A 27,888-nucleotide genomic window follows, 5' to 3' on the forward strand; every position below is an offset into this window, starting at 1 on the left:
AGGGCAGGAAAGTTTCTTAAAATATGGGGAGATTGGGTGGAAAAGGTAGAAACATGTGGAACTGCTGAATTGTGAACCTAACATTATATGAGAATACTACCATGAGACTCTCTTGACCTCTGAGGAATGGGTTTGTGCTTCGAACTTTTTGCCACCTGACTATCTTACATATGCGTGCAACAGTTTGTTTGTATGTTTGTTTATTGTTGTTGGGGTTTAGGGGGGGGGAGAAAAAGTACACACTTACTGAATAAATGAAGCACAGGGAAGCTAAAAACGTAAGACTTGATACTATACATGATGTCCTGTTTGTATTACACCCTGATGTACAATGTCTGTTATATCATACCTGTCTGTACCAATTACTAATAATAAAAAAAAAGAAGTTTAAAAAAAAAAAAAATAGGGGGCGTGTCCGGCAGCCGACCTGGAAGGACGCACAGTGTGAGTGCTCTCCTCCAGCCCGCCGCTACAAGGCCTTTAATCGGGGACCCCACCTGCACCTCATGGGGAGATCACGGGCCACTCGTTCCTCCTCACTCCGGGGAACGCCTCAGCCTCCGCCGGGACCCGCCGCGGCCTTCAAAAGCTACTTCCAGCCGCCCGAGGCCTTGCCGGGCGGAGGAAGCAAGATGGCGCCGGACGGCGCGGAGCCTCACAGACGGCCTCCTTCGGCGCCCTCTGACCTCCGGACGGATGTCGCATATCAGCCCCTGCTCCCCCCGGAGATTGCGGGGGAGCGGGATGCCTTCTACCACCCCCCGGACCCTGCTTTGGACTGCCAGGAGGCCCCGGATGGGCCGGCCAGGGATCCTCTCCTTGCGCTAGGCCGCAACGGCAAGATGGCGCGGATCGGGCGCCCAGCGTCCTCTCAGGTATGCCAGCCCTCCCCCCTGCCTGCAACTGCACAGCCCCTGTCCCTGTCTGCCTTCTCCCAGGACCTTTTGCAGGGCAGGCAACCTTCTGGAGAGGCCACCCAGGGTTCCCCATCTCCCTCCCCCCCTCTGTGCTCTGGGGGGAGCAGGCCATGGATCCACCATCTTCCCTGCTGCATACCCAGTGCTCAGAGGCCTTCCCCCGCCTTCTCCGCTCAGCTCCTCTCCCGAGCAAGGCCCTCAGCTCTTCCTTGTCCCCCACATCCTTGGGCGTTATGGAGGACTCTCGGGAGCGCTCGGACTGTCTCCCTAGTGGGGATGCTGGAACGCCCCTGGCGGCTGTGGGGGGGCTCCGGTGGCATGGCCGCAGCCTGCCTCCCCTAAGGCGCAGAGGCCCCCCCGTTCTCGGGACTCTAGTGAAGTCAGGGACCGCTCAGATGCCATCCCCTCCTATGCCCAGGTGGCCCGGGCCCCTGGCCGCCTCCGAGGAACTGCCCAACTGGACCCCTCACCCTGCCCCCCCCATGCTACCTCCTGGGCTGACCCCAGGGGACCTTTGCCATCGTGGCCCCCCTCCCCTACCCGATGCCATGAGGCCGTTCGCCCTGACTGGCAGATGTACCTGCAATCTATGCAGACGAAAGAGGACTTTAAACAGCTTATCACGGAGGTACAGGCCACTTGCCGCGCTGAGATCCAGTCCCTGCACACTGGCCTCAAACATCTATCTGACCGTGTGGAGATGGTGGAAGAGGAGGTCGAGGAGACCAAGCTGGCGGTCCATCGTGCTCAGGTGGAGACCTCTGACCACCGCCTCTTGCTACGGGATATGCAACGCCACGTGGAAGACCTCGACAATAGAGGTCGCAGAAACAACATCCGCATTCGCGGTCTGCCTGAGTCGGAGGGCGCCGAGGACCTTCAGTCTTCACTGCAAACGCTATTCAACGAGATGTTGGGGGAAGATCCGGACAAGCACATTGAAATGGATAGAGCCCATCGGGCCCTGAGACCCAAAGGCCCGGCCTCCAAACCCAGGGACGTTATTTGCAGAATTCACTCCTTCCCGCTTAAGGAAGACATTATGCGCAAGTCCCGCGTCATCCGAAATCTGGCCTTCGATAACTCACCGATTCAGCTTTACCCGGACCTTTCCTGGATCACGCTTCAGAAACGGAGGCTGTTGCAGCCTCTTCTCCGAGCCCTGCAAGATAAGCACGTTCTCTACAGATGGGGCTTCCCCTTCAGCCTGACCGCGAGACATCAAGGAAAGTCGGCAACTCTCCGCTACCCGGAAGATCTTGTCCCCTTTTGTGACACTCTTGACATTCCTGTCCCTCAGCTGCCTGATTGGGATCTGGTCGCCTCTCCCCCTCCGATGCCGGTGCTCTGGCAGAAAGTCCCTTCAGCCAAATGGCGCAGAGGCCCGGATCCCCACCGCGGGTCACCCAAGCGTGACTGAAGCACTGGCCCTGTCCAACGGACGTCTCCCCTCTACAGTTTTTTCTTTTCCCCTATTTTTGGGGTTTTGTTACTTTTTTTCCCCCCGATTGCCGGAGCTACATATTTTACCAGTTTTTCTTCCTCGGGCTGGCCTAGGTTGAGTCTCGAACCGGATCGACTCCCGGGTTACTGCCCCCCCTGTGGTTTTGCACTTGTTGGTTCCTTTGGTGGAGTGGACTGTTGGTGCCTCCCTAACCCGATTTTTTTTTTTTTCTTTTTGGGTTGGGGAGTCGATAAGGAACCGTACAGATCCGGTGTCCCTATAGGACCTCCGGACCTGTTACTTGATAATGTTTTCTTTTATCTTGTACTGTGTTTTTGTTTCTCTTTTTTCCTCTCTTTCTAGGCTTTTTCCTCTTCTTGCCTCCTCAGAAGTGCCATGCCAGTGGTTCTCCCGGTTGCCGTATCTCCTCCAGTGGTCGCTGCTCCTCCCGAGGCACCTGGGCCTCCAATGGACCGAGCTAAGTATGCCCTATGCTCCACCCCTACTTGACCATGGCTAGGATCCTGTCCCTTAACGTTCATGGCCTAAACTCCAACAAAAAGCGGCACCTGGCACTTAGGGAGTTCCGACAGGCGGGGGCGGATATAGTAATGGTTCAGGAGACACATTTCAACCGGGGAGACTCCTTTGCGTTTGCCTCCAGGCATTTCCCTCAGGTTTATCAGGCCTTCAACCCACGGAAGAGAGCGGGAGTGGCCATTCTTTTCCGGCGGGGAGTCCCCTTTACTTGTACCTCCGTGCACCTAGATCCACGGGGCCACTACATTATACTCCGTGGTCTGTGGCGTACGCAGGCACTGACCTTATGCGTCCTCTATGCCCCCAATGTCCATCAACATAAATTCTTGTCTAAGGTGTTTTCCCGTTTGTTTAAGACGCCCCCCGGGCTCCTGGTGATAGGGGGAGATTTTAACCTTACTCAGTCCACACTCCGAGATCGCCTAGCAGTGGGCCTCCGGATGCCTCAGGCTAGGACCTTGAGAGACTCCAGGCTCTTCCGCCAAATTACCAGAAGGCGGGGTCTTTTTGACGCCTGGCGAGCTCTGCACCCGCAAGACCGCCAGTACACCTTCTTCTCCGCTCCCCACGGCACACACTCGCGCATCGATCACTTTTTTGTTAACAACGCGACACTGTGGGCGGTCCAATCTGCAAATATACTCCCCATCTCCTGGTCAGATCACGCCCCCATAACTCTAACTCTAGCACTGGACTCCCCCCTTTATAAGCCCTGCACCTGGAGGCTGAATAACTATCTCCTGCAGCATGCTCCGGCAAAGGCGGAGCTGGAGTCTTCGCTCCGGCACTATTTTGTTGAGAACGACACTCCAGACGTCTCCCTCACTACCCTCTGGGCCGCCCACAAGGCTGTCATCCGGGGGCGCTGTATAGCTCTGTCTTCAGCCTTAAAGCGGGACGCACGGACCGCCAGGTTACTGGCTGAAAAACGACTTAAGACCCTTGAGGCCCGTCTCTTGGTCTCCCCCTCCGTCCCCACCCTTAAGCGAATCGTCCAGACTAGGCAGACACTTCGGGACCTGGCGTTGGGATCGGTTGAGAAAGCTCTAGTCCGCTTACGACAACTGTACTATGACAAAGGGAACAAAGCACAGTCACTATTGGCCCGGAAACTGGCGGACCGTACGGCGACCTCTGCCCCCGCCCAAATTAAAAATAAGGGGGGGACCTTTTGACCCACCCCCAAGCGATGGTGGATGCGTTCGCGGACTATTATACTGACTTGTACAACAGACCGGACATCCCCCACAATCCCCCAACCTCGGACCAGTCCGCCCGCATTACCCAGTACTTGGACAATATAGTTCTACCCCGACTGCAAGACGCGGACCTCCGAGAACTGAACGCCTCTGTCACTGAAGAGGAGCTCTTGGAGACTGTGAGGACCCTCCCTGCCCACAAGTCCTCGGGACCAGACGGGCTCCCCTACGAATACTACAAGGCGTTTATACCCCTCTTAAGCCCGCACATGACCAAGCTTTTTAACTCCTTTCTCCAACAGACCCCGGTCCCGACCGACATGCTAGGCTCGTTTATTTCCCTTATTCCCAAGCCAGACAAAGACCCGACTGTTTGCGCTAGTTACCGACCTATAACCTAAAATTTTTTACGAAGCTGCTAGCGAATCGCCTTAACACAATCCTCCCTTCCCTAATACACAAGGATCAAGTGGGATTTGTCCCCTTGAGACAGGCAGGGGATAACACTAGAAAGATCATTGATCTTATTGACGTGGCGAATAGGGATAACCTAGGATCTTTGGTTCTCAGTTTAGACGCCGAGAAGGCGTTTGACCGCCTCAGCTGGCCCTTTATGGAGGCCACGTTACACCGCATGGGCTTCCGGGGCCCATATCTGCGAGCGGTGCGGCACCTCTACACCACCCCCTCCTCGCAGGTTAAAACCCCCTTCGCCACGTCCTCAACTTTCTCTATCACTAATGGCACCCGCCAGGGCTGTCCGCTCTCTCCTCTCCTTTTTGCTCTATGTGTGGAGCCTCTGGCGGCTGCCGTTCGAAGCAACCCCGATATTCGGGCGATCCCGGTCAGGGGCAAGGAATTCAAGATTTCGCTCTTCGCAGATGACGTTATCCTCACCTTGGCTCAGCCCGGGATCTCACTCCCCAACCTCCACTCCAAGCTAGACCGATATGGGGAACTTTCCGGCTACAAAATTAACCCGTCCAAATCGGTGGCCCTCCCACTAAACATGGGGGCGACTGAGACGACCCGCCTACGCGCCGCTTTCCCATACAAATGGGAAAGCTCTTCCCTTAAATATTTGGGGGTCCTCCTTACGCCATCATTCCACTCCCTATATCAGGCTAATTTCCCCCCCCTCTTTCGGGCGATTAGGGAATTACTACGTAAATGGAAGGCCCACCACATATCACTCATAGGACGGATCACGTCTATTAAAATGGTGATCCTCCCCAAGCTCCTGTATCTGTTCCAGGCACTGCCAATCCCGGTCCCGTATGCACAGTTACGCGGGCTCCAGAAGGATCTGTTGAAATTCGTATGGAACTACAGAAAACACCGGGTCCCGAGCTCTGTCCTGACGGCCTTGCGCTCTGACGGCGGTTTGGCGTTCCCCGACTTAGTCCGCTACTACCAGGCTGGTCAGCTGCGGGCCATAGCCTCCTGGTTTCCGCAGAAGTCTTATAATAGATGGTCAGAGATTGAAAAGATCTGGCTGGCTCCTGTACACCCAAACAGTTTCTTATGGGGAGCGAAGTTCGATATAGATTCGGGTCGACTACTGGGGCTGATGGCCCAGCTTCGTCTCCTCTGGCGGAAGCTCTCCCGCGACCACAGTCTCCACTCTGAGTTCTCCCTACTGACCTCCTTCCTCTACAACCCGACTCTACCGACCAGCTTGACCCACCAGATGTCCTGGCCTTGGGCCTCGCGTGACCTGTTCCACTTGGGGCACCTGGTGGACCCCAGAACACGACGGCTGTTGTCCTTCTCGGAGCTCCAGGCTAAGCATGACCTCCCCCATCAGACGTTCTACAGCTACCTACAAATTAGGCACTTTGCACAATCTAGGGCCCCTCACCTACGGTTCTCCCCGCCCTCTCCCTTTGAACTGATAATCCTGGCAGGATGGAATCGCAGAGGGTTGATTTCAGACATTTATCGCGTCCTCAACGCATACCACTTTCAAACGAAGGGGAAGCACTCCTACATGAAACGCTGGGAGGGGGAATTGGGTGAGGAGCTCCCCCTTGAGACCTGGCAGGGGGTGTGGCGCATGGCAGCCAAATCTTCTCTGTGTACATTGTACAAAGAGAATTTCTACAAAATTCTTTTCTTCTGGTACCAGACCCCGGATATTCTCCACAGGATATACCCCTCTACCTCGGATCGCTGCTGGCGATGTCTGAGGGAGCGGGGCTCCCTGTTCCATATCTACTGGGCCTGTCCCCTGATTGCCCCATACTGGCTTACGACTCGTAGGCTGCTCCAGCGTCTATTCGACGTTCCTGTGCCCCACTCCCCCAAATTTTTCTTGATGGGCCGGTCCCAACCCGCTCTGACTAGGCCGGGCCGGAAGCTCCTTAGGCACATCCTGACAGCGGCCCGCTGCCTGATAGCCCTTAACTGGAAAAATCCATTGCCCCCGTCTAGGGAGGCCCTTTACTCCAGGATCAAGGATGTTGAGCTCATGGAGAAAATGACTGCCAGGGTGAGGGACAGGCTTGAGGAGCATGACCTGGTCTGGGGGAGATGGCGGCTGCTGGAGGACTGATGGTGAACCGGTGTGGACATGGTGATGTGGACCGTTGGCACTCTATTCCCTTTTCTATGTCTTTCCCTCTTTCTTTCCTTCTCTCTCCTCTTCTCTTTTCCACTCTTCTCGCTCATACTACTGATGGTCCTTGTTTTGTTTTAAGTTTGGCATATAAGCTAGGCAGCAGGCCCTGGGTGGCCTTTTGGTTTCCAGCACGGATAACTGACTTTTGGTGTCTTCCGTCCTGCTGTGCACCCTGGGTCGGTTGGTCTGATCCCGCTGCATTTCCCGGTACTGTATTCTTCTGCACTGTCTATTTACAATGGGCCTCCTGTGTTTTGGAAGCCATGTTACCACTGCTGTATGCCTGTGCTATTACTTTTGTTATGCGACCACGAAAACCAAATAAATTGTTATTTGAAAAAAAATAAAAAAAATAAAAATGGAGGACTCACATCACAAGGTAAACAAGAATTTTTTAAACAAACCTGGGACATCTGGAATACCTTTATATTCTCGCTGGAAGGATGTAGCCTGCTATCGCCTTAGTGCTCTGAGCTTTCTTTGACTGGCCCCTTGGGCAGTGGCTGCCATCGTGTCTCGTCCCCTCTTCTCCTTTCCTGATCTTTCACCCCTTCTCTTTTCTGCCTTCCTCCCCTATCTCTCACCCCCTCCACACCCTCTCTCTTTTGGAAAAAGTGGAAAATTGGGAATGACGGCCCCACACCCCCCTCTGGATGGATTATGCCGGAGGGACCTGGGGTTTGTGTGACCCTGGATCTTAGTACAGTACTTCATCCGTGCCTCGAATCATTATGATTGATGGAAGGCAGACTCACAGTTGCAAATATACCAGTATCAAGTATTGTTCAGCTGCTTTTTGCTCTGTATTTCTCTGTTGCATTATGTACTCGGGGGACCATCTTCCCGTTTGGAGAAAAAATTATATTTGAAAAAAAAAAGAAGCCTACGACACCTGGTATTCCCAGGCGGTCTCCCATCCAGGCATTAACCAGGCCCGAACCTGCTTAGCCTCCAAGATCAGACGAGATGGAACAGATTCAGGGTGATGTGGCCGTAGACAATATCTTCAAGCACTCTCAACTCTCTTGACAAACGCCAAGATGGTCACCTTGGGAACAAGCGGAAAAAAATAGGTCAACGACAACAACATAAAAAGAAGACTGGGGGCGTGGCTTGGCCAGCAGCGAGGATGGCGGCGCACTAGCTGAGCTCCGGGGAGAGAGTCGGCAAAAAGCACAGTCTGTCCCACACCAGCAGCTCGAGATGGGCAAGAAAACACAGCTCACCCCTCACTCGAGTGCCCGGCGGAACCCAAGTGGCGGAGCAGCCAGGAATATCACCGAAATCTTCAAATCTCAATCCATGCTGAGGAGCGGCGGCCCAGACAAGATGGCGCGGGCGCATGGCGAGGAGGAAGATTTTAGCGAGGACTCTCAGTCCGCTCCGGAGGACACAGGTAGGAGTCGTTTTCACTCCTCCAAACCCCTCACATACGACCACATGTCGGGCTTTGCTGCAGACATTAAGTCCACATTTTCAGCGGCCATTACGGACTTAAAAACCAACCTGCTGGTTCTCACAGAGAATATCACAGCAGCAGAGGCGGCAGGGAAACGGAGAGACAAAGACATCCGTGCACTGGAATCAGTGGCGGTGGCCCACTCTTCACATTTCATAGAAATGAACCGTCATTTAGAGGACCTGGACAATAGGGGGAGGAGGAATAACATTAGGGTACGGGGGATCCCAGAGTCGGTGGAACCGGATCAAATAGTCCCTGCTCTACGAAGACTTTTTAATAGCCTCTTGGATAGACAGGAAGACACCGCCATAGATTTTGTACGGGCCCACAGAGCACTCAGAGCGAAGGGACCGGACTCTGCCCCCCCCAGGGACATAATCTGCTGTCTTCAGAGCTTCCCCCTTAAGGAGGATATAATGAGAAGAGCCAGGAGGAATGACTGCATTGTCTTTAACGGAGCAGCCATCATGCTTTTCCAAGACCTATCACAAATCACACTGCGCAATAGGAGAGCCCTGCGCCCTCTATTAGATGTCCTCAGGATGAGGGAGATTCGCTATACCTGGCGCTTCCCATTCGCTTTGGTAGTCACACACGGAGGTAAGCAGCTTTCCCTGCGTACCCCGCAAGACCTTCCGGAATTCTGCGAGGCCCTGCACATAGAACCACTGTCACTACCGGACTGGTACCAGGAGTTCTTGCCATCGGTAGGGCCCCAGGAGCCCCCTGGTTCAGCTTGTTCAACGCCGGAAAAACACCTCCCGAAGCGCATGAGGAACAACCCGGGGAATCACTCAGCCATGGGAACCCCTGACTCCCGCCGTGCCCCTTCTAGAGCTAGAGAGGGGGACCAGGGTTAGATTGATTTGTTCTATCCCACAGTGTGCTCTACGTGGGAATTCTTTGGGTCACCCCTGCAAAACGTATGGCTTCGAGGGGTATGTCTTGGGCGGGCTAGAGATTGATGTTATGGAAGACACACATTAGCCCACCCCTGGTAATGAACACCTCGCCTTTCATACTGTGACCTACTAACTCTCTTGTTTTGTGGTTGGGGTGCAACTAGTGGGTAGGTAATGACTCGATAAGACGATATTAGAAATTTCCACTACCCAAGCAGTGTTATTGTGTCCATGTACCTAGAGCGCAACCTTGCAGAGCCAGTTATTTGAAGGATTTGGCATGGCACAGGAGTCTGGGGGAGGATTGCTGCACTTTCTGTCTTAGGCGGGTAAAGCTTGGACACGCTTCACACTCATCAGCCCCCTCGAGGATTGCATGAACTTTGTTTCCCGGCTAACTCTGTGCATCTGGCTTTTTTAGTGTGCATCTCCTTCACTGTTTGCCCCCAGCATACCCACAGACTGGTCTATCCTCGTGCTCAGTGAGCAATTACTTTGTACAGCTTCTATCAGGGCAGTGATGGTCCAACAAGAGGTGGCCGTGACCCTACCCGGTATTGTAATGTAAGTTCATACCCCAGAGGAGACAATGTCAGATGAAGGATGACCCACGGACTCTTGCCTAGATGGCCTTAATGTATTCTCCTTTTATAGGTTAAGAAGAACGAAGATGACAGACTTTTTTTTTTTGCTTTTTCTTTTACAAATAATTGGTTTATTATTGCTGACTCTCTATCCCATTTCAGCGTGCTGTTTAATTGATTGTTCTTAGACACTGTGTTCTTTATTTTCTTCTGTTTTGATTTTTCTGTTGTTTTTTTACAGTGTCCTGGTTAGTCGCTTATTCAGGTCAGCACTCCAGAAAAAGCGATACGCTTTCTGGACTGACCCACGACCCTACCAAGCCCTCCAGGATCGGGCGCTTTGCCGGATTCAGCGAGAGGCTAATTTGTAATCCTGTGGGCTGAGTACAGCTCACAGAGGTTAAATATCTGTTCACTTACACTCTGGGACAGCTATCTTCTGTCTGCTGTTCCCTACCTCTTTTTCATTCCTTTCAGCTCTTCATTCATTCCTCCCTCTCCTTCTTTCTCCACTGTTCTTTCCTATCTGTTACTAGATTCTAATACCTCCCACGCGTTGACTTGCTTTATTAAAGGGTACAACAGTTTCGTACTTTGTCCATAACCCGAGGGTTTTTTTTTTCTTTTCTTTTTCTTTTAGTTCTACCTTTATTTTATTGATTTCCTAGATCTCCAGACCACAGAGGGCGAGACCAGTCTGAACACAAGCCTGGGGTTATAGGCCTAAGGAATTTCTTGAATGGCATACTCAACGTTGGGCTCCACGCCCCTGGTGGTCTCCCACAATATACAGGGATTGAACATTCCGGAAAAAAGAACCACGGTCCTCAGAGAACTGCAAAAAGGTAGGCCACAATGCGTTTTCCTTCAGGAGACGCATTTTCTCTCGCGCCAGACGCACAGACTGACTAATAGATTCTTTAAAAGAGCTTTCCATGCTACTAATCCCTTATCCAAGACAAAGGGGGTTTCAATTCTTCTGGCTAAAGATACTCCATTTGAAGTATCCGAGACGGTCTCCGACCCGGGGGGACGTTATATTTTCCTAAAAGGCTCCTACAAGGGCAGGCCTCTTACCCTGGCCAACACTTACTTTCCCAATAGGAACCACTTACAATTTTGCAAAAAACTAATGCAGGAATTACAGGGTTTCGTGTCAGGTTGCATCATTTTGGGCGGGGATTTTAATATCCCCTTAGACCCACTAGCGGATACCTCGACGGGGAAGTCATGTGTCCAGTTTCAGGTACTGAGACAGATCAAGAAGCTTCTGCAATCCTTACAACTCGTAGATTCGTGGCGTTTATTGAATCCAGAGGGTAGAGACTACACACACTTCTCTGCACCTCATAAAAAATATTCCCGCATAGATTACCTGTTTGTGTCCCAACGCGATTTATCAGTCATCAGTGCCGCCAAAATAGGCACACAAGTTATCTCAGACCATGCTCCAATAGCGGTGACCCTGGACCTTAATTTGCATAGACAGAAATCCGACACCTGGAGATTAAATTCATCCCTCCTGACAGACCCCCACACTCTACCTCAAATTGAGGAAGCGATTAAATAATATTTCTTGACCAACGACTTACCCGACACGGACCCACTGGGACTCTGGGAAGCACATAAATGCACTGTTAGGGGGGTACTAATCAAATTAGGTTTGAGACGCAAGCGAGCTCAGGAAGAGGAGACGAGGGGCCTATTGGAAAAAATAAATAGACTTGAAACTTTGCACAAACGCACACTATGCGAACGAACGGCCACAGACTTGTTGGAAACCAGGAAACACCTACATGACTTGCTTCTCATTAAATCCAAACGTATGTTATTTTTCAAAAAAAATATTTATTATGAAGGGGGCAACAAATCTGGCCGACTGCTTGCCACAGCCCTTCGGGAACACCACTCAGGACAGACCATCAATGGGATTCGGAATGCGGACGGTTCCTTAGCGGTCAACAACGAAACTATAGCTGCACACTTTCACGACTACTATATGGGGTTATATAACCTACCCCACAACATAGACCACCCGACCTGGACGGCAACAGATCCCAAATTATCACGGACTTCTTACTAAAAAGTGGACTCCCATCTCTTGGGGACCAAGACCTAGCTCTCCTTGACGAACAGATTTCTGATGAAGAGATTAAAAGGGCTGTTAACGAACTGAAGACTGGGAAGAGCCCTGGGCCAGATGGCTACATGGCCATTTATTATAAAACATTCCTGAATATCCTTTCGGTTCCCCTTAAGAAAGCCTTGAACTCCCTGTCCATACCCAGACAGGTCACCCCCGACTTCCTATCAGCAGATATAGCGGTGCTGCCCAAACCCAATAAAGACCCTTCCCTATGCTCGAGCTACAGGCCGATATCGCTACTAAATTTAGATCTAAAAATACTGACAAAAATCCTAGCTTGCAGACTGTGCCCCCTACTATCGGACCTGATTGGTCCGGAGCAGGTAGGCTTCATGCAGGGGAGGGAGGAAAAAGACAACATTATTAAAACGCTTCTGCTGACTCAGGCCGCTCGTGCAGGGCAGCTCGGAGGCCTTCTCCTGTCCACGGATGCGGAGAAGGCCTTCGACCGAGTTGCGTGGGATTACATGCTGGCCTCATGCAGATGGGTAGGAATGGGAGAGCGGATGATGTCGTGGCTCTCGGCGATATACCAAAATCCCTTGGCTAGAGTCAGGGTTAATGGTTCCTTGTCGGATCCGGTGACTATCGCAAATGGGACCAGACAGGGATGCCCCCTGTCCCCACTTTTATTCATACTCTCCCTTGAGCCGTTTATTAGAACGATCAAAGGGGAGGACTCGATCAGAGGGTTCAGGGTTCGAGATAGGGAGTTTAAAGTAGCGGCTTACGCCGATGACCTGATGTTTTACCTAGTGGACCCACACACGCCGATCCCCAATTTACTTAAGGCCTTTACGAACTTTGGTTACATATCAAATTTAAAAATCAACTTCTCCAAATCTGAAGCTTTAAATATAAACTTAAACCCTGAAGACCTAACTAGATTTGAAGGGAACTGCCCGTTCCGCTGGGAGAAGGTAGCGCTTAAATACCTAGGGGTGTGGGTGGCGCCAGACATTGGTAAAGTTTTTGATCTTAACTTTCCCCCGTTGCTAAAAACAATTGAAGAAGACTTGCGTTCATGGGGTGCGCGGTGGTTCTCCTGGTTTGGACGGGCCGCTATTCTGAAGATGTCAATATTACCTAGACTGATTTACCTATTCAGGACGCTACCGGTCCGGATTCCGAGAAGCTTCTTCCATAAATTAAATTCACTGGTGTTGAATTTCTTATGGAACAAAAAGAGGGCGAGGATTAGATTCGCCCTTCTGACGAAACCCAAGGTCAAGGGAGGGCTGGGGCTTCCGGACTTCAAGAAATACCAGTTAGCGGCCCACCTGACCAGGATAGTCGATTGGCAATGCCATAAGAGCGATAAGGACTGGGTGGGATTGGAAGACATGCTGTCTGAGAATAGATTAAGATTCTCTCCATTGATTCCCCTGAACAGACTAAAAGAAGAGATTAGCCTGAACCCCCTGACTGAGACAACACTGGCACTGCTACACGCGACGACAAAATATTTTGCTGTAACAACCCCATATGGCCCCCTGACTCCACTACGAGACAACCCGGACTTTATTCCGGGGACGGGAAACACTTTCTTCTATAACGCGACTTCCGAAGCCCCGAGGCTGGTGAAGGACTGTTTCACCCATGGCAGAATGAAAGACCTGAACACACTTAGGAGAGACTGGGAAGCCCCCAAAATCCCCCTTTGGACGTACTTCGTACTCAGGAGCTTTGTTAATTCCCCGAGACATAAGGAAGCATTTCATAGACCCTTGACGGATTTTGAGTCGGTCTGTGCGTCTGGTGAGTGACAGATTAAGACTACCTCTGTAGCGTATTCCTGGCTGCAGAATCTAACTAAGCACTCTGAGGACAACTGTAAGATTAAGTGGTCTCTGGAACTCCAAAGAAATATTACGGACTCGCAGTGGGGGGACGCTTGTGCATTGGCCCATAAATGTTCAATTAGCGCTTCCACCCAAGAGTTATGCTACAAACTACTGATAAAATGGTACCACACTCCAGACAAACTTCACAGATGGTTCCCACAGGTGTCGGAGATGTGTTGGAGATGCCAAAGCGATGTGGGGACACTTACACATATCTGGTGGAGCTGCCCCAAGTTAACTCCCTACTGGGATGAGGTGAGATCATTAATCACTCAAATGACACGTACCTCCATTACATTGGACGTGGCTTGTTGTCTCCTGCACATCACCGACATACCTCGGAAGAGGTATAAAAATTCGTTGCTCAAACATCTGCTGAATGCTGCTAAAGCACTGGTGCCGCTGCACTGGCGTCCCCCCAGAGTCCCCACGGTGAAAGAATGGTTGATTAAGGTAGCTGATACCTATGCAATGGAAGAAACGGTGGCTCAGGCCCATGAGGTGGTGGACCAATTTCATGACACCTGGACACCTTGGGTAGTGTTCAGATATTCTAAGAGACATGCCGATATCCTCCAGACCATCTGAGGCATGGTATACTTGCATAGACTACTCACCTCTGTTCTCTGGTTTTTTTTTTTCTTTTTTCTTCTCTTTCTTTTTTCCTCTTTTCCTCTTTTATCTTTCCTCTCTGCTCCCTTCAACTCTGAATGATGTTTCTTTCAGTTATTAATCACAGATTTTATCTGGAGGATTAGTTCATTTTGCTGTATGGTACAGGCGGTTTAGGCACCTGCGAGCTTACTCACATTCTTTCCTCACTGGTTAAGAATACTAGACGAAGGGGGTTTGCCTTAGACGATCGAGTAGCTTTTATTGTACAAGCTATAGCCTCTGGCAAATAGGTGTACCAAGAGGACAAGATTTCGCTGATTCTTAAAGTATTTTTTATGTACCACCAAATGCAATTGTAATGTTATAACTCCTGTTATTGTTTCACCTTTATTTTCAATAAATGCTATTGATGTGAAAAAAAAAAAAAAGAAGACTACGGCATCTGGAAATCCCAGGCGGTCTCCCATCCAAGTACTAAACTGGTCCCAACCCTGCTTAACCTCTCAGATCACATGAGATTGGGCTCTTTCAGGGTGATGTGGCCGTAGGAGATTTCTTCAGGCACTCTCAACCCTCTTGACTAACGCCAAGATGGTCACCTTGGGAAACAAACAAAAAAAACAAGTCAACGCCAACAATATAAAAAGAAGCCTACAGCACCTAGTATTCCCAGGTGGTCTCCCATCCAGGTATTAACAAGGCGCGACCCTTTCTAGCCTCTGAGATCAGAGGAGATTGGGTGCTTTCAGGGTGATGTGCCCAGCGAAAAAAAATAAACGAATCAATGTCAACAACATAAAAAGAAGCCTACAATAACTGGTATTCCCAGGTGGTCTCCCATCCAGGTACTAACCAGGCCTGACTCTTCTTAGCCTCCAAGATCAGACGAGATTGGGTGCTTTCAGAGTGATGTGGCCATAGGCAATCTCTTCAGGCACTCTCAACCCTCTTGACAAACACCAAGATGGTCACCTTGGTAAACAAACAAAATGCTTTCGGACCATCGTGCAACAATTTTGGCCTTTATTACAGGCCGACCCTATTGTAAATCAATACATAACTGACTCACCTGCAATTACTTTTAAGAGATCACAATCTCTAAAAGATTGTTTAGTTAAAAGTCATTTTATTGACAATCCATTATCCACTTCTTTGAAACAATTCGGCACATATTCCTGTGGTCAATGCGACACGTGTCCGTATATTAATAACTCTTGTAAAGTGAAACTACCCAATGGTAGTTGTTTTTTTCCTAAGTTTCATGTTACGTGTTCCACCCCCGGCATCGTATTTCTAGCGCAATGCCGATGCGGAGGCTTCTATGTTGGTAAGACTAAACGACTGTTTTCAATCCGCATTAAGGATTATATTAAACCTATACTAAATAAGTCACAGCCATAAGTAGGCATATTGGGACTTACCATTCCTTTGACCCTGATTGGATTCGTTTTACAGCTTTGGCACATATACCCTTGAATTCACGAGGTGGTTCTGTTGACAAGTTTCTTTTACAAACCGAGGCCAAATGGATTTTCACTTTAAAAGATACCCAGTACCCGGGGTTCAATGAAAATATCAGTTTTAGATCATTTTTATAACAGTGTTCTTTTCCACTTTTTCCCCTAACCCCCATTCTGGGTTTTCCCTGACAACAGGACTTAGATGAAGAAATTTCCTTCTTTTTTTCTCCCCCTCCTCCCCTCCCCCCATTCCCCCTTTTTTTTTTTTTTATTATTTCATTATTGGATTTGTTATAACACCATATGAATTGACTTGATCATTGCTGTAATTATAATTGATATTTTTTTCTCCTTTTGTGTCTAATAATAAACTAGTTATCATGGTACCCTGGTTTGTTTGTATCTGTGTTCGCGGATCATGCTGCACAAACATTGGGATCTCTGTTGTTCACTATGACTCTCGTTCACAGGGCGGCGCTCCACAGATCGCTAGCGCCGTGTCCGGGATTAATCGATACCTTTTTTTTTGCATCGCTGGGACAAATCAGTGGGTCCATTAGCCTTTTCCTTTTGGTTGGGGGGCATACGGACACCCAGGGTGCCTCTTGAGTCATTGACTTTGGGGACACCCGTTATGGTGGATCACTGGCTGTTACCCCTATTATGGGGATAGGGCTAGTTTGCATACAGGCTTGTCTACTTCCGTCTCTATAACACCAGAGACCCATTATGGCCATCTCTCTATTGTTAACCCTGTTGGCAACTGCCCAGCTGGAAGCTCCACCTCCAGCTTAGTGGCATGATGGGAAATGTAGTCTGGCAGTCGGCGTAACTGGCTCTGCACATGCGCGGTGTTCTCTCCAGAATGTCCGCATCGAGCCGGTGACGTCAGACGCCGGTGACGCCGGTGACACCGGTGACGCCGGTTGCACATATCTTCATCTAGTGTTGATTCCTGGTTTGCGGTTGCTGGTCGATAGGTGGTAAGCGCCATTTTGTTTAGATCACATATGCCTGGGTTGCTATATATATCTATATTTATCTATGTATCTTTGTAATTACATTGTAGATTTATGTTACTTTGTATATTAATTCTATATTATATTTATCGTTAGTTGCACATTCCCCTGAAGAAGCTTGTTGCGAAACATGTTGGGAACGAGTGCTATCAGTCTTTCAACTTGCATTTCCGGGATCCCTCTAGTCCAGTAAAAATGCGTACATTGTTCTTTGTATTTCTACGTACTATATTTGACACTATAGTGCTTTTTAATGTATATGAATAAATTAATTTTTATTATATTTCGTTCTATTAGTGTTTATAATTGCACCGCTTAAAAATCTCCCTTGTTTCCCCTTCCCATCCCCCTTCCCCGTTTTGTAATTTTCATATTTATTAGGAGATGATGTGCCTATCTCTGCACGGTGTCACTGGATAGGTTGGACCATATTGTTTCTATAACATAAGAAGAAGTCTACAGCACCTAGTATTCCCAGGTGGCCTCCCATCCGGGTATTAACAAGGCCTGACCCTGTTTAGTCTCTGAGATCAGACGAGATCTGGTGCTTTCAGGGTTATGTGGCCATAGGCGAACTCTTCAGGCACTCTCAACCCTCTTGACAAACAACAAGATGGTCACCTTGGTAAACAAACAAAACAAAAACAAGTCAACGCCAACAACATAAAAATAAGCATGCGGCACCTGGTATTCCCAGTCGGTCTTCCATCCAGTTACTAATCAGGCCCGACAATGCTTAGCCTCAGAGATCAGACACGATCGGGCACTTTCAAGGTGATGGGGCTGTAGGCGATCTCTTCAGGCACTCTCAACCCTCTTGACAAACACCAAGATGGTCACCTTGGGAAACAAGCGAAACAAAAACAAGTCAATGCCAACAACATAAAAAGAAGCCTACGGCACCTAGTATTCCCAGGTGGTCTCCAATCCAGGTACTAGCAAGGCCCAACCCTGTTTAGCCTCTGAGATCAGAAGAGATTGTGCGCTTTCAGGGTTATGTGCCCATAGGCAATCTCTTTGGGCACTCTGAACCCTCTTGACAAATCACCTTGAGATACAAGCGAAAAAAAAACAGGTCAATGTCAACAACATAAAAAGAAGAATACGGCACCTGGTATTCCAACGCCATCTCCTATCCAGGTACTATCTAGGCCCAACCCTTCTTAGCCTCAGAGATGAGAAGAGATAGGGCTCTTTCAGGGTGTTGCTGCTGTAAGCGATCTCTTTGGGCACTCTCAACTCTCTTGACAAATGCCAAGATGGTCACCTTGGGAAACAAGTGAAAAAAACAAACGAATCAACGCCAACAACATAAAAAGAAGCCTACAATAACTGGTATTCCCAGGTGGTCTCCCATCCAGGTACTAACCAGGCCTGACTCTTCTTAGCCTCCAAGATCAGATGAGATTGGGTGCTTTCAGAGTGATGTGGCCATAGGCAATCTCTTCAGGCACTCTCAACCCTCTTGACAAACACCAAGATGGTCACCTTGGGAAACAAGCGGAAAAAAAACAGGTCAACGCCAACAACATAAAAAGAAGCCTACGACACCTGGTATTCCGAGGCGGTCTCCCATCCAGGTACTATCTAGGCCCAACCCTTCTTAGCCTCAGAGATGAGAAGAGATAGGGCTCTTTCAGGGTGTTGCTGCTGTAAGCGATCTCTTTGGGCACTCTCAACCCTCTTGACAAATGCCAAGATGGTCACCTTGGGAAACAAGTGAAAAAAAACAAACAAATCAACGCCAACAACATAAAAAGAAGCCTACAATAACTGGTATTCCCAGGTGGTCTCCCATCCAGGTACTAACCAGGCCTGACTCTTCTTAGCCTCCAACATCAAACGAGATCGGGTGCTTTCAGGGTGATGTGCCCGTAGGCAATCTCTTCAGGCACTTTTTCACCCTCTTGACAAACGCCCAGATGGTCACCTTGGGAAACAAAAAAAACAAGTCAACGCCAACAACATAAGAAGAAGTCTACCACACCTAGTATTCCCAGGTGGTCCCCCATCCGGGTATTAACAAGGCCCGACCCTGTTTAGCCTCTGAGATCAGATGAGAACTGGGATCCCAGTTGAAGTCATTGGATGACGTAACGCGTAGGAAACCGGAAGTGACGTTTACATCCGAGCAAGGCGCTCGCCGGTCCATTGTTATAACTGTGTACTGTTCCGTTTTTCTTGTGAGTAGACAAGTTTTATCTTAAATAAAAGTGTTGGTTTGAAATACTACACCATGGTGGACCTTTCTGACTTATCCCTTTGAGCTTGCCTGTCATTTATAACCCACGAGGAAATCGCAGGAGTTTGTGGTATCTCCAGAAGTCCGCTCTGCAGCCATCCCTTTGATCATTCTCTGTAATTTAGTTGCTTTGTTTCTCGCTGCATACCTTGCAGCTGCGAGGTAATTATATAGCATAAGCATCACTGGCACGGAATATCACCAGAAGAGAGTTGGTTTGGCACATTGCACTTTAATTTTTGGATTGTGATTATTGCATTCAAATTGCACGATTGGACTATGTATGGGACACTTTAGTGTGATTCACTGATGTTATCGTAACTCACTCATTTGCTGCTATTGATTCCCGTTGGAATTAGTCTATTTTTTGCGTGTTTTAATTAATTTTATATACACTGCAATTTTACACTGTTTTTTTATTTTTTTTTTATTTGGTGATATGTGTTTTATTGCATTTAGCAATGTACCCTGAATTTTTGACACCTGAATGATGCACAGAGACACCTTTAAATAGTTAATTTATGTATAAATGCATGTATGCACTTTTCATATAACTTTTAAGCACTTGGCACTGTTTTAGTTTACAAACTCAGTTGCACCGATACTCGTTTTTGCTAGTATTAATGATTTATTTTTATTTTTTCATATTATTTGGTTTTCAAGGTAGCGCAACACAACCCCCCCTGTTTTAAGTATATATAGCATTGAGAGCCAACTCATACAGTGATTGCTGCTCCTGTTGTTATTTTGCCTTCTGACCTTATTTGCCATAGAGCGCGGAAGCCTCTTGATATACAAGGGCACTGGTAAGTCACTTCCTAGGTCTAGGGGGTTATAAAAATGCCTGTAGGTTACCACCCCCCCCCCCTGCAAGACTGGAGCCAGCCTCACAGGATGAGTCAGTGCCCCTGTCAGGTTTTGCAGCCTCTCCTAATATTTCAGCCCCGATATACGTCACTGAGGCCTCCCTTAACATATTGTTTCAGCTTCCCTGAAAGACAGCAGGAAAAGGGGTAGACCCCCTCCCTCTGCTGAGATTCCTCTTTCAGATGACACTTCTGACAATGAGGAGAGATCCCTAGCTTGGGACAGGGATCTTGAGCAGTTGGATGAACCAGAGAAAGAGGAGAGAGTCCCCTCCTCCAAGGCGCTCAGAAAACAGGTGCAGTATTATACTGAATTGGTGCGTACCACATTCAGAATGTCTGCTGCTGAGATCGCTACGTCCTCTGTTTCTTCCCTGGGAGTCAGGAAAATCCCACAGACTGCCTTTTCCTTTCCAATTCATCCCTTAATGGATAAATTGTTGCATGAGGATTGGGAACATCCCGATAAACTGTTTGCTCCTCCTAAAAGGTTTTCTATGCTTTATTCTCTGGAGGAAAGTTTCACCAAGAAATGGGAGGTCCCATCTGTCGATACGGCTGTTTCTTGCGTGAATAGAAACCTGACCTGTCCTTTGGATAATGCTCAGGTATTTAAAGATCCAACTGATAAAAAGCTGGAAACATTATTAAAAGCCTCCTTTTCCATGACTGGCGCTGTAGTGCAACCTACAGTCGCAGCTGTGGGGTTGTGTCAGTTCCTCAAGGAACAGGTTAAGCAGATGCTTGGCCTCCTTCCCAGTGAGGAAGTGGAGAATTATGCAGAAATACCTCAAATTCTGTGTTTCATGATTGATGCGATTTTGGATTCTGTCCAACAAGCATCTCGTTTGTCTCTCCTGTTGGTACACATGTGAAGGGCCCTATGGCTAAAGAATTGGACAGCTGAGCTATCATGCAAGAAGCATTTGATTGGGTTCCCGTTTAAAGGGGAAAGTTTGTTTGGAGAAGAATTAGACAAATTCGTCCAAAAAATTTCATGGGGTAAATCTACTCTCCTTGCAGTCAAAACGTCCATCATTTAGGCGTTCTCTCTCTCCCGGAGCATCAAGCTCTAAGCAGTGGCGACGGTCTTCTCAACCCCCCTCTACAGGAAAGGCTCAAGGCCGGGCCCAGGCGCAGAAGAAATCCGGGGGGCAAAAGCCTGCCAAGCAGAGCCCAAAAGCTTCCTTGAGAAGGGGCGCCCCCGCTCGGCCGAGTGGGAGGAAGGCTCCTGCAGTTTGCGGAAGCCTGGCGGGAAGAGATCCGGGACAAGTGGGTGGTCTCTTCGGTATCTCTGGGCTACAAGCTGGAGTTTCAGGAGATTCCACCTTCTCGCTTTCTAAGGTCAAGGATCCCCAGGGACCCAGTAAAGCAAAGACCGCTATTTCTGGCCTTAGATCACTTACTATCCCAGGGGGTGATAGTAGAAGTGGACCCAAAAGAACAGGGTTCAGGGTTTTACTCGCATCTCTTCACTGTTCCAAAGCCAAATGGAAGTGTCAGACCTATCCAGGATCTGAAGGATCTGAACAGTTTTTTACGCATCCAGTCCTTCCGAATGCAGTCAATTCGCACTGTGGTCTCCTCCCTGCAAGGGGGAGAGTTTATGGCATCAATAGACATCAAGGATGCATATCTCCATGTGCCAATTTTTGTGTGTCATGTGGCTTATCTAGATGATTTGCTTCTCATAGAGAAAACAGTAGCGCTCCTGAACCACGGTGTTACCAGAACGCTAGAACACCTGGAACGTCTAGGTTGGATTATAAAAAGTCATCCCTACAGCCTGCTACCAGGTTGGAATACCTGGGTATGGTTATCGACACCGCTCAGGGCAAGGTGTTTCTACCAAGGCCAAAAGCCTTGGCCATTGGGGATCTGGTGCGCCTAATTCTGGGCAGATGATCTTCCCCCATTCGGTTGTGCATGAGACTGTTAGGGAAAATGGTCGCCTCCTTCGAGGCCGTTCCATTCGCCCAGTTCCACTGAAGGCCTCTGCAAAGATGCATCCTTGCGGCTTGGAACAGGAAGCCCCAGTCGTTGGATCTTCCTATGCGTCTATCCCCAGGGACACGCAAGAGTGTCGTCTGGTGGTTACAAACGAGAATTCGCTGAAAAGCAAAACTTTTCTTCCTCTTCCATGGAAGATTATTACGACAGATGCCAGCCTGACAGGCTGGGGAGCAGTGTTGGAGGAGACGTGCTCGCAGGGGAAATGGTCTGCGATCGAGAATCTATTGCCCATAAATGTCTTGGAGATCCGGCCAGTTTATATGGCTCTCATAAACTGGTCTTTCAGACTACGGGGTCTCCCTGTTCGGGTTCAGTCTGACAATGCCACTGCAGTGGCCTATATCAATCACCAGGGCGGTACCAGGAGTCTGGTTGCTCAAAAAGAGGTGAATCGCATACTTGTCTGGGCAGAAAGGCATGTACCATGCCTTTCTGCAGTCTTCATTCCAGGAGTGGAAAATTGGCAGGCGGATTTTCTGAGCCACCAGCAGTTGTGCCCAGAAGAATGGGATCTGCACCGCGCCGTATTTTGGAACATATGTCGCAGGTGGGGTACTCCAGACGTAGATCTGTTTGCGTCCAGGTTCAACAGAAAACTGGACAAGGTCGTGTCAAGGACAAGAGATACACTCGCTCAGGGGTCGGATGCTCTGACAGTTCCCTGGGGTAAGTACAATTTGATTTATGCCTTCCCCCCGTGTCCGCTTCTGTCGCGGTTCCTGGGAAGAGTCAAGAGGGAGACAAAGTTGGTTCTTTTGGTAGCCCCGGCTTGGCCCAGGCGACCGTGGTACGCAGAGATCATGAAGTTGGCAGTAGGCAGGCCGTGGATCCTCCCTCTCCGGCCAGATCTGCTCTCACATGGTCCAATTTACCATCCTGCTTTACACAGTCTGAATTTGACGGTTTGGCTGCTGAGACCCACATTCTGAGAGACCGTGGGCTTTGGGGGCCAGTCCTTTCTACTCTGGTCAATGCCAGAAAGCCGGCCTCCAGGCTTATTTACTACAAAATCTGGAGGGCATATGTTTCCTGGTGTGAACTCAGGGAATGGCATCCTAGAAAGTATGTCATTAGCAGGATCTTGGCCTTCCTCCAGTCAGGCCTAGAAATGAATTTGGCCGTAAGCACTATCAAGGTGCAGATTTCGGCCTTGTCAGTGTTTTTTCAGAAGCCACTTGCATCGCATTCCCTGGTGCAGGCTTTCATCCAGGGGGCTATGCGGATAAGGCCGCCAGTCAAACCTCCGGTGTGCTCATGGGTTCTGAATTTGGTTTTCTCAGCTTTGCAGGGGCAACCTTTTGAACCTTTGCATCAGGCTTCGTTAGTTCTTTTGACTAAAAAATTGGTTTTCTTGGTAGCCATATCCACGACTAGAAGAGTGTCAGAACTAGCAGCTCTCTCCAGCAAAGAGCCGTATCTAATTATTCATAAGGACCGGGTGGTAATGCGTCCCAACAGGTCCTTTCTGCCTAAGGTGGTTTCAGGATTCCATTTGAATCAAGATGTAATCCTACCATCCTTTTTTCCGGACCCACAGTCCGCAGAATAAGAATCTTTGCACACTTTGCATGTGGTAAGGGCAATCAGTATCTATCATCAGGCAACTGCTCAGATAAGGAAAACTGATTGCTTATTTATTTTGCCGGAAGGCCCTAGGAAGGGCCAGGAGGCATCAAAATCCACTCTCTCAAGGTGGATTAGACAGATTATTTCTCAGGCCTATAGTGTTAAAGGGAAGATCCCTCCTTTTCAAGTGAAAGCGCACTCAACTAGGGCTGTAAGTGCTTCTTGGGCAGTGCATCACCAGGCCTCCCTGGCTCAGATCTGTAAGGCTGCAACTTGGTCATCAGTCCACACATTCACCAGATTCTATCAGGTGGATGTCAGAGGGCAAGAGGATATCACCTTTGGGTGCAGTGTACTGCAGGCTGCAGTTTAGGTCCACCGGTCCTTGGCGGTCTACAGGGGCGGGCTGGGCCGGGGGGCAGGGTGGCAATTTCCCCCTAGGCTGCCCTAACAATATATGCATAATGGCTGGCGGCCACTGCTCACGATTTTTTTTCCTTTTCGGGTCAGGGCAGGGGCTGCAAGCTGAGGCAGAGGGAGGGGCACGGAAACTCAAGAGACACTCACACTCACTTATGTAGTGGAGGCCGCTCTGTTCCTGCACCTCCCGTCGGTCGCACTCACACTAATCCACTGACAGTGGAGTGAGAGGCAACCTGACCTGTCAGTTCGTGTGGGGGATTCCCCCCCCTCCTCTCCTCCGAACACTGCAGCCTGTGTGAGCGTCCGCCCACTCTGTTCCCTCCCCTGCTTCCTCATTGGTAGAGGGAGGGAGCCCATCAGAGCCTCCAGCAGCTGCAAAGCATTGTGGGACATGTAGTCCCGGTGGCCTAATAGCAATTCCTGGGCGCAAAAAATTCCCTAGCCTGACCACAGGAAGAGAACAAACGAGAGGCTGCGGGGGGAGCAGACTGTCACCCCATGAGGCTGATCCTGAGGACAGAGCAGAGATAATGTAAGTTTTTTGGTGAATGTGTTTTTTTTATTTTTTCTTAAAAAGAAAAGTCTTACACTATGAAGATTTCTCACTTCTTTCCCATTGTTTCAAGCTGGGAGCTGATATTATTAACCCCTTCATGCCTAAACCTTTTTTGACACTATATATATAATTTTTTTTTTTTTTTTTAGCAGAGACCCTAGAAAATAAAATGCCAATTGTTGCAATATTTTACGTCACACTGTATTTATGTAGCTGTTTTTCAAATACAATTTTTTTTGGAAGAAATACACTATCGGCATTTTCATCCCTTCCTGCCCAGGTCAGTTTTCATTGTGCGGTCATGCAACATTGTACCCAAATAAATTTTTTCCCACAAATAGAGCTTTCTTTTGGTGGTATTTGATCACCTCTGCGGTTTTTATTATTTGCACTTTAAACAAAAAAAGAGTGCCAACTTTAACCACTTCAGCCCCGGACCATTTTACTGGCCAAAGACCAGACCACTTTTTGCGATTCGGCACTGCATCGCTTTAACTGACAATTGCGCGGTCGTGCGACGTGGCTCCCAAACTAAATTGACGTTCTCTTTTTCCTACAAATAGAGCTTTCTTTTGGTGGTATTTGATCACCCCTGCGGTTTTTATTTTTTGCGCTATAAACAAAAATAGAGCGACAATTTTGAAAAAAACGCATTATTTTTTACTTTTTGTTATAATAAATATCCCCCAAAAATATATAAAAAAAAAAATTTTTCCCTCAGTTTAGGCCGATACGTATTCTTCTACATATTTTTGGTAAAAAAAATCGCAATAAGCGATTATTGATTTGTTTGCGCAAAAGTTATAGCGTTTACAAAATAGGGGATAGTTTTATGGCATTTTTAGTAATATTTTTTTTTTACTAGTAATGGCAGCGATTAGTGATTTTTATTGTGACTGCGACATTACGGCGGACACATCGGACATTTTTGACACATTTTTGGGACCATTGTCATTTATACAGCAATCACTGCTATATAAATGCAGTGATTCCTGTGTAAATGGCACTGGCAGTGGAGGGGTTAACCAGGGGGTGGCAGTGTAGGGGTTAAGTGTTCCTAGGGGTGTGTTACTAACTGTGGGGGGGGGGGGCTGGGCTTTCATTTAGTGAACACTGATCTCTGCTCCAATCACACGGAGCAGAGATCAGCGTAATTTGTTGCTAGGCAGAACGGGGAGATGCTGTTTACAACGGCATCTCTCCGTTCAGCCGCCCCGTGAGACGATCGCAGATATGCCCGCGGCGATTGAGTCCGCGGGACCCATGACCGGACTCACAGGGGTCCCAACCAGATTGGACGTACCTGTACGCCAATATGCCTGCCTGTGCCATTGTGCCGATGTACATCGGCGTGCGCTGGTCGGGAACTGGTTAAAAAAAACACAATATTTTTTACTTTTTGCTATAATATGCCAACTTAAGCCTTAACAGTTTAGGCTGATGTGTAATTTTCTACATATTTTTGGTAAAAAAAATTGCGATAAGCAGTAATAAGTTATTGATTTATGGAATTTTTATTATTTTTTTCTTTTTACTAGTAATGCTGCAATTTTTATTGTGACTGTGACATTGCGGTGGACAGATCGGACACTTTTGACACTATTTTGGGACGAGTGACTTTTATACAGCGATCAGTGCTATAAAAATGCACTGATTACTGTATAAATATCACTGGCAGGGAAGGGGTTAATCAAGGGGTTAAATGTGTTACCTAGGGAGTGATTCTAACTGTGGGGGAGATGGGACTGACTAGGGAGGAGACCAATCCTATATACTAGGAACATACGATCTGTCTCCTCTCCCCTGACAGGATGTGGATCTGTGTATTTACACACACAGATCCACATTCCTGCTCTGTCATGAGCGATTGCGGGTGCCCGGCAGACATCACAGCAACTGGGTACGTGCATCGGCTCCTCGTGACGTGTACCTCAGTGTACCGCCAGGAAGCCAAGGATGTCCTATGATAAAGAGCACACTGGTGACATCTATCATAGAACCTGGTCCAGGAGGCACGACTTCGTATGACAGAAGCCGCACTGGGTAAGCGGGAGATCTCCGCTCTGTGTTATCCAGCAGCTTTTCTCTCTCTAATCCCCATGCACTGAACAGACTGCATTGATGGGCTATGGTGAGGCTGCATTGATGGGCACTGACAAGGCTGAGCTGATGGGCACTGGTGAGGCTGCATTGATGAGCAATGATGAGGCTGCATTGATAGACACTAGTAAGGCTGCATTGATGGGCATTGGTGAGGCTGCATTGATGGGCATTGGTGAGGCTGCATTGATGGGCACTGTTGATGGTGAGCTGATTCGTGGATTAATGGGCCACTTGACTAGACTTGCCCCCCAGGCCTAAGGCTGCCAGCCCTCCCCTGGCGGTCTATATATTATGATCTCTGTCTCCCTCCCCTCAATCTGAGCATTGCTTTGGGACATCCCACTATGTAATGAAGCTCCTGTGTCCCGTGATGTATGATCAAGAAAATAGGATTTTTATATACAACTTACCTGTAAAATCCTTTTCTTGAGAGTACATCACGGGACACAGGGCTCCCGTCCCTCTTGGATTTTACGTGGTTTCCTATTGCTTTGCTACAAAACTGAGGTGCCTCCCATATGGGAGGGGTTATATAGGGGAGGAATTATCCTTAATTGGGGGTTAACCAGTGTCCAATCACCAGAGGTGCCTATATAACCCACTATGTAATGAAGCTCCTGTGTCCCGTGATGTACTCTCAAGTAAAGGATTTAACAGGTAAGCTGTATATAAAAATCCTATTTTTAATGTTGTTGGCGTTGACCTGTTTTTTTTTTTTTGCTTTTTTCCCAAGATGACCATCTTGGCGTTTGTCAAGAGGGTTGAGAGTGCCCAAAGAAAGTGCCTACGGCCAAATCACCCTGAAAGCGCCCGATCTTGTCTGATCTCGGAGGCTAAGCATTGTCGGGCCTGATTAGTAACTGGATGCGAGAACGACTGGGAATACCAGGTGCCGTAGGCTTCTTTTTATGTTGTTGGCGTTGACATGGTTTTTTTTTCCGCTTGTTTCCCAAGGTGACCATCTTGGCATTTGTCAAGAGGGCTGAGAGAGCCCAAAGAAATCTCCTACGGCCACATCACCCTGAAAGCGCCCGATCTCATCTGATCTCAGAGGCTAAGCAGGGTCCGGCCTGGATAGTACCTAATTACAGGTGCTATAGGAATCTTTTTATATTGTTGGCTTTGACCTGTTTTTTTTTCGCTTGTTTCCCAAGGTGACCATTTTAGCATCTGTCAAGAGTTTTGAGTATGTCCGAAGCGGTCGCCTAAGGCCACATCACCCTGAAAGCGCCCGATCTCAGAGGCTAAGCAGGGTTAGGGCCAGATGGGAGACCGCCAGGGTCTATGTTGTTGGCTTTGACCTGTTTTTTTTTCACTTGTTTCCCAAGATGACCATCATTTGTCAAGAGGGTTGAGAGTGTCTGAAT

At 48.6% G+C, this 27,888-nt stretch overlaps 6 pseudogenes; 1 reads left to right on the plus strand and 5 right to left on the minus strand.

Annotated features, from left to right (window-relative positions):
• Window positions 1–7,600: 7,600 nt before the first annotated feature.
• LOC143953218 (5S ribosomal RNA) lies at window positions 7,601–7,719 on the minus strand (annotated as a pseudogene).
• Window positions 7,720–15,077: 7,358 nt separating this feature from the next.
• LOC143955259 (5S ribosomal RNA) lies at window positions 15,078–15,196 on the minus strand (annotated as a pseudogene).
• Window positions 15,197–17,205: 2,009 nt separating this feature from the next.
• LOC143948840 (5S ribosomal RNA) lies at window positions 17,206–17,324 on the minus strand (annotated as a pseudogene).
• A 748-nt stretch (window positions 17,325–18,072) lies between these two features.
• Window positions 18,073–18,191, minus strand: LOC143954518 (5S ribosomal RNA; annotated as a pseudogene).
• Window positions 18,192–18,513: 322 nt separating this feature from the next.
• Window positions 18,514–18,632, minus strand: LOC143951284 (5S ribosomal RNA; annotated as a pseudogene).
• Window positions 18,633–27,303: 8,671 nt separating this feature from the next.
• On the plus strand, window positions 27,304–27,422 carry LOC143943037 (5S ribosomal RNA; annotated as a pseudogene).
• Window positions 27,423–27,888: the final 466 nt, after the last annotated feature.

Source organism: Lithobates pipiens, unplaced genomic scaffold (genome assembly GCF_037356315.1).
Source record: "Lithobates pipiens isolate NorthernLeopardFrog02 unplaced genomic scaffold, aLitPip1_a1.2 Scaffold_10, whole genome shotgun sequence".
Classification (NCBI taxonomy): domain Eukaryota; kingdom Metazoa; phylum Chordata; class Amphibia; order Anura; family Ranidae; genus Lithobates; species Lithobates pipiens.